The sequence below is a fragment of the Leptonychotes weddellii genome, chromosome 8, assembly GCF_054177405.1.
Source record: "Leptonychotes weddellii isolate Sample4059 chromosome 8, ASM5417740v2, whole genome shotgun sequence".
Taxonomy (NCBI): domain Eukaryota; kingdom Metazoa; phylum Chordata; class Mammalia; order Carnivora; family Phocidae; genus Leptonychotes; species Leptonychotes weddellii.
Genome location: NC_138376.1, coordinates 83,967,661 through 83,975,106, shown reverse-complemented (window position 1 = coordinate 83,975,106; position 7,446 = coordinate 83,967,661). Strand labels below are relative to the sequence as shown.

The following is a 7,446-nucleotide window of genomic DNA, read 5'->3' as shown; positions in this document are numbered from 1 at the left end:
TTTTTTTTAAAGATTTTATTTATTTATTTGACAGAGAGAGACACAGCGAGAGAGGGAACACAAGCAGGGGGAGTGGGAGAGGGAGAAGCAGGCTCCCCGCAGAGCAGGGAGCCCGATGCGGGACTCGATCCCAGGACCCTGGGATCATGACCTGAGCTGAAGGCAGTCACTTAACCAACTGAGCCACCCAGGCGCCCAACTCAACACCTTTTTTTTTTAAGATTTTTTAAAAAATTTATTTGATAGAGAGACAGCGAGAGAAGGAACATGAGCAGGGGGAGTGGGAGAGGGAGAAGCAGGCTTCCGGCTGAGCAGGGAGCCCGATGCGGGGCCTGATCCCAGGACTCCAGGATCATGACCTGCGCCGAAGGCAGACGCTTAATGACTGAGCCGCCCAGGCCCCCCCTCTCAACACCTTTGTATTGTGTACCCACTTGCCACGAACTGCCTTAGGTGATGGAGATACAATCACGAGGCAAAGAAGCACTGTCCTTGCCTTCAGGAAGCTTCCAGTCTACGTGAAGTGTCTTTAGACTTTAATCAAATAATTACACTGTAATCAGTTGTACCTGTTACAAACTTTTTTTTTGTAGTAGAATTGTAAATAAGGAGAGACGGAGCTGCAAGGGGCGGTGTGTAGTGTGAAGAGGGTATAATAAGGACTCTCACCTGGGCTGGGGTGGAATGTCTGGGGAAGGCTGACAGGCATGACAGTTCCTTGCCCCCACCTTTTCACTTAGCATCCCACTGGCTACTCCTTGGACCGGGTGGTTCTTGAAAAGGAGCCAAAGGAGCCAGTTCGCCTCTTGAACTAAATCAGTGCCCAGTGGTTAAAGCAGAACACTGTATATACATCAACCTCCGTAGAGTGTGTCGGGAAAGCACGACTGAGATCTTCATGTCATCCACCAGCCGTGGGACCTGGGACACAGTGTCAGATTCACCTGGGCCTCAACTAACCAGCCTTGGAGCTAAATAACCACCATAAACCCTATTCCTGAGGTCTGTGTGAGTCCCGGCACCAGCGAAGACCCCTGACTTCCACCTCGGGCAGGGGGAGCCTTGTTGGGTGAGTCTTGTCCAGTTACAGGGAGTAGCTCAGACTCTTTCAGAGCCAAAGCGACAAATGACAACAGAGGTACCGAGAAGGTAAAAATCCAATGACTACAGTAAACATACTTAAAACTGTTCAGCCTCAAGTCTCAAAGATATGGCTCGATATCTTGGGGAGAATGCACAAGAAAGTGGTAACCGTGGTGACATGTAGAGAGTGGGATGAAAATGAGATTTATTTTTCCTTGTACTCTTTCCTATTTTTAAAATTTTGTGCCATGTATCTATATAAAATATACATAACTTATAATTGACATTAAGCAAATGGTGAGATTGAAGACAGAACTTTTTTTTAAGATTTTATTTATTTGACAGAAAGAGATGGCAAGAACAGGAACACAAGCAGGGGGAGGGGGAGAGGGAGAAGCAGGCTCCCTGCTGACAAGGAGCCCGATGTGGGGCTTGATCCCAGGACCTTGGGATCGTGACCTGAGCCGAAGGCAGACGCTTAAAGACTGAGCCACCCAGGCGCCCCAAGACAGAACATTGTTAAAAGCCACATAATCGGATGTAAAATATAAGATGTGATGGAGATTTTTTTTTGTCTTTGACGAAACTATGTATTTTGTCCCTTGGTGACTTTACTGGAGGAAGTGACGACAGCAGAACATGTAGGAATTAATTTTTACCCTTTCTTTCAACAAATACCTGTCATGTGCCAGCACTTACTGTTCTAGACACTGGGGATAGAATGATGAACCAAAGAGGACTCCCCATCATCCCCCAAATTTCCTTTCCTCAAGGAGTTTAAATTTGAGGGCACCTGAGTTCCAGTCCTGGCTATATTACACATTAGCTGTTTGACTTTAGAGTCTTTAGGCTTCTATATTCCCATCTTTAAAATAGGGGCTGTACAAGATCTTCAAGCAGATTTAACCATCTATTCTGACTCTAAAAGGTCAACGGCACATAGTAGACAAGCTAAGCACTGTATTCGTTCTCTATGGTTTTGTAACAAATTACAACAAATTTAGTGCCTTACGACAACACCGATGTATGTTCTTACAATCTGGAGGTCAGAAATCTGACATGGGTTGTCACTGGGCTAAAATCAAAGGTTTGGCAGGTCTGCCTTCCTTTCTGGATATTTTATGGGAGAATTTCTTTTCTTGCCTCTTCCAGCTTCGAGGGGCCATCCACATTCCCTCCTCCATCTTCAAAGCCAGCAGCAGCAGGTCAAGTTCTCATCCTGCATCATTCTGACCTCCTCTTCTGCCTCCCTCTTCCACACGAAGGACCCTTGTGATTAATTGGGTCCATCCAAATAATCCAGAAAAGTCTCCCCATTTTAAGGTCAGCGGATTGGCAATCTTAATTCTATCTGTAATCTTAATTCCCTTTTGCCATGTAATAGAACATATTCACAGATGCTGGAGATGAGGTCATGGACATCTTTGGGGAAGGGGGGCATTATTCGGCCTAATACAGATGTTTAACAAACAACATGAACCCATAGTTCTCTGACTTTTGAATTTCACAAACTGTTTAGACAAACAAGCTGTTTTGGATATCTATTTCTGTGTACCAAATCACTCCCAAACTTAGTGGTTGAAAGCAACAAAAATCATTTATTGTCCTCACAAATCTGCCATTTGGGCAGCATTGGTGGAATTCATCTCTGGCCCATGTGGTTATCAGTTGTGGTAGCTCAGTTGGAGCTCAAGAATCCTCTTCCAAAAGAGCTCACTCAATGTCTGGCAAGTTGGAGGTGGCTATCAGTGAGGAGTTCATCCAGTATTGGCCAGGGGCCTTGCTTCCCTTCTATATAGGCTTCTCCTCACGGCTTCTGGGGCATTCTAATAGCATGGCCATTGGGTTCCAAGAGTAAGAGTTCCAGAAGGCCTAGGAGGAAGCTGCAAGGCTTCCTATGATCTAGTTGCAGAAGATCTCGCCTGGTATGTCCACTATATTTTATCAGCCAAGTAAGTCAAAAAGGCCAGCCCAGATTCAAGGGGAGACAAATTAGACGCCCCTCTCAATGGGAGAAGTGCCAAAGAATTCGTGACCATCTTTAAGCTACTACACACACCAACAAAAACACACTCACAAACAGAAGGGAAGACTAACATAGTATTGCCATAGTTTATTTTGATAAACAGGAATATTAAAAAACGAAGCCAAAAAATGTTATCATCTATTACATTATCCTATCTGTTTCTGAAATAATAAGCCCCCCTTTTTTTTTCTACAAAAAGTAGAAAGGATATCGTCCCAGAACGAATGGTAGTTCTCCAAAACTGAACAAACTGAGCTTCATTAAAAATACACTATGCTATACTGGTTTTTCTCCTTTTAAGCCAGGTAAAAAACTCAGTCACGGGTAGGGTCTCCAGATGCACCAGCAGGCATTAGGCATGAATGACTCTGGGGTTCAGACCAGCAGCCTGCTTCTACCCCCTCGGCCCAGGTTGCGGCTAGACTCTCCAGAACCCCATGTCGTGCTAGCTCTGGGGACTCACTGCCCTACTCCGTTCCCGGGCCCAGGGAGCTGCCAATGGGCCCAAAGGCAGGAGGATCTGCCTGTTGTCTAGGGTTTGCCTTGGGGTGGCAAGGATGGGGCTTATTTCTGGCAGCTGTCAGGCTGTCCGGCCACAGTTTGAGCTCCTTTCCCTGGGGCTTTGGCTTTGGGGGCTGGGCTATTCTGACTGCAGGCCTGGACGAGGCACTGATACATCTGGCCTGAGGCAACGGGAAGCGTGCCCAAGACCACTGCCATCACCCCGTCCGGGCTTACCAGGATCCCTGGGGGAGTCTTTTCCATGCCAGCTTCCACCCACCTTAAAATTCTGGCCCCTCTTGTGGACTCTGGAGCCTCTAGTCCCACAATGGAAACGTTTTACTCGATCAGCAAGGGACCCTTCCGTGGTCCTCTGTGACCAAGAATGCAGAGACCTCTAAGCCAAGCCGGCTCTGTGTTTCTAGGCCTTGCTTACCTCAGCCAGACCCGGGAGGTAGTAATGAATAAGATGGTTCTTAAAAGGATGACCGAGGTTTTTACCTGTAGAAGGCAATTACCTGCGCTTAGCTACTCAGGTGGTTGAGGATTGATTTCTTAAGTGTTTCTGAGCGACACAGGGAAGTGGGGAACTGTAGAGTCGGAGCCAGGGAGACTCAAACCCTCCAGATTACGTCCTCCTCCGAGGCCTCAGCGGTTCAGGGAAGCGGAGGCCTTCTCCCCTTGCATTTTACAAACGTCAAAGTGGGATCTTCCCAAAATTCTTGACATGGAGGGAGGAGCCAGTGTATACTGTTCACCCTCCTCCTTTTAGGTCAACCGTCCCCTCTCAGAGAAATGGCCTCACCCCGGACTTCTGTGAATGAAAGGTGTTTTATCAGAGTGAAAGGGCCAACTAGAAGCCGGGGTCATCCTCTCTTCACGCGGTCTTGTGTTCAATGGTCAGCGTGATGACCCGGAGAGAGCACGTCCCCTCAGTGTTCCCGCTGATGCGGGCCATTAGGGAGCGGGGTTGGAGGGGTCACCCCACCTAGTGATGCATCTAAGAAGCAGGTCAGCCCAGTACAGGCCGGCACAGAGCCCTCTGTTTGCAATTAGCACAAAGAGCCAATTCATCAGCCCACAAAGCCCGTCCTCCGTAAGAGTCCTAATTAGAAACATCATACATAGGAGGGAAACAATTTACACCGATCCCAACATGAGCTCATGGCAACAGAGTTGTTTGTTTTTCAGCCCTGGGGCTATAGACACACACGGCTCAAAAAATAATGCCTATGTATTTTAAAGACTGAGATTTTCAGACACTCCAGAAGAATGTGGAAGCAGCAAGATGCTGCGCCAAAGCAGTCTCAGTTACGACTACTGCCCCCCGCACCGCCCCATTTTACTTCCTCTGCTGTCTGTGTTAGTGAGTGTCAGGGTTTTGTTAGTAGCTTAATATTTCACAAAATAATTTGCAACCTGTTCTTTCTTCTTTGTTCTCGCGTAACCTTGACATTTAAGCATCTTTCCGTCAGCTTTCGGTCCTTTTCCACCAGTCGGACTCTGATGATGTTTCCCTTGCTTAAGGGAGCAGAAATCAGCATGCGTTTCTGTTTAGCAGTCCTGGTGCCTGGAGCAAGAAGCAAGTAAGCGTGCTGAGCGCTCGCTGCAGTTACCCCACGGTTGCTAGGGGAGCCAGAGAGGGACGACAAAGAGCATAAACCGCAGTGTCTCCAGATACTTTGCCATCAACACTCCGCTGCTGGCTCCTCATTTGGAGCAGGGGTGGTATTTTGGGTTTTGTTGTTTTTTATTTATTTTTCCTTCTCTCTCTCACCGGTCTCTCCGTCTGGTGCAGTGGAGAGGAATTCTCCATGTCAGCTCTAGGAGATTCCCAGCGGATGTTGTCTGAGCCCCACTTGCACTACAACCCCACCTTCCTGCCTCTTCCTTTTTTCCGCCTCCAATTCCTTGTTCCCCGGCTCCCACAGTAGCTGCTGGGTAAGTGTGTGCTCTGTGGGTCCACTCGCTGGCTGCGAGTCCAGGCTCTTGTTCCGTGATCTTGGGCCACTTCAACTCTCTGAACCTGTTTCCTCCTCTGTAAGACAAGAGAGGCTCATCCCCTCCTCATGGTATTGTTTTGAACATTAAATGAGATACTGCATGGAAGAGCCTAGTACAAAGTACTATAGCATCTGATAAACATCCTTTATCTTGTCATTAATAGTCTCATGGCTTTCTAGATTTTCTTGGTGATCGGTCCTCCCTGAAACTGCGATAACGGAGGATGGCAGCAGGGCCAGAGTACACGTAGTAGATGTTCAGTAAATGTCATATGCTGAGTACCTTTTCAAGTTAATCCCCAAAACTATGCTGAACATGCCGAACTAATGTTTGGAAAACACATCAGGACCTCCTCAGGTTTTGTTGTTGCTGTTTTAAGAAGGCCAGGTTAGTATTTTGCTGCCCTAAGGAAGAGGTGAAGATCAGTCAATGGACAGAATGCCACTGCAGCCCAGCTGCCCCCTGCTCCCTCCTCTTCGCCCTGTGGATTGAGATAAAAAGTCCCCCGAGACCCCACCTCATGCTGTAGGGGCCGTGTGGGGGTATTAAGTAGCACCCATTAAATTGCCTTAAGGACAGTGTTCGAAATAGTTCTTCCTTCAGTTGGATATAAGATGTATTTTGCCACGAGGCTCTTCCTGATGACGCACTTTTATTTCCCCACTTTTATCCATGTGAAAATTCTCCACTTGCAGACTTTGCTTAATTTAACGCTCTCTGAAAATTTACACGTTCACCAAAAAAATGAAAAGAATGACCAGTGTGTACAGAGGGGTGTTTTCTGACTGCTACAAAACTGCTTCATATGCACACAGGTGTGTTTCCTCGGGTGCACTTCACCCTGGCCCCGCCTCCTCCTCCAGGCCTGCTGGCGGGGGGTGGGGGTGGGGTGGGGGGGTGGGGAGCGGGGGTGCGGGGACAGGCTACAGAGGTGTAGGAAAAGGGATCAGGAAGTGCAACTGAGTGGCGCAGACCATTGCCCGAGCCCTGAACCACGGGGCAATCACAAGTAACTCCAAACACTAACACAGCACTCACAGCACAAAGACAAGTTCCGTTCCTTTGTGCTGCCCAGAGCCTTTGCCAGCTCTTAGGTCACGTTGCCCAGAACCATGTGGTTTTGCACTGAAAGGTCCCATTGTGCTGACTAGTCAACAAGGCAAAGCAAAGTTTGCCCCCTGCATCAAAACCTGGACCGTCCCTGACTTTTTACGTGCTGAGAAGTGTGTGCTTAGTATTGTATTAAAGCAAACGGGGAGGGGCAGTTCCTAAAGCAAAGAAAAATGGATACTTATCTGCTCAGTATCTCAGATTGGAGGCTTTTGAAGTGACCTGAGAAATGGGCTTATTGCTTTCATTGCTTCCTTCCTTCCTCCTCCTTCTCCTCTCTGGCATTCATCCTCCTCTCCAAAGCTTCCTTTCACAGTGACCCCAGGTTTCTGTCGGGAATTTTCACCCCACTGCATGGATAAACAAACAAAACAGACTGTTATAAGTGCACTGAAAACATGGACGAAAAGACTTGGAAAAGTTTCTGACACAGAAACCCAGTTGGGTGGGAAGTGGTTCTTGCAGGGAAACAAAGTGAGCTGAACATATATTGAAAATACAGCATCATTAAGAGCTGCCTGTTTAACACTTAAAACACACTGTCTCTCAGACATGGGCATCCAAGCGCAAAACCAAGATCTTTGCCTTGCTTGGGTGCACCAGTGAACCTGTCTGGTCCCAGTTTCCTTGTCTATACAATGATGCATTTGCTCAGAGGATCTTGGGAAGTCTCTGGGGTATGAGCTCAAATTCCAGTTCTACTATCTGCCTCTTCCTGGTTC

General features: G+C 47.6%; 1 long non-coding RNA gene across 1 annotated transcript in view; it reads right to left on the bottom strand.

Annotated features, from left to right (window-relative positions):
* The window catches only part of LOC145723075 (uncharacterized), a 35,303-nt gene extending 29,118 nt beyond the window's left edge, over window positions 1-6,185 (bottom strand). The window contains exon 1 of the long non-coding RNA XR_014147895.1: window positions 5,030-6,185. This is a non-coding gene — a long non-coding RNA (uncharacterized LOC145723075). The remainder of the gene's footprint in view (window positions 1-5,029) is intronic.
* Between the last annotated feature and the right edge of the window lie 1,261 nt (window positions 6,186-7,446).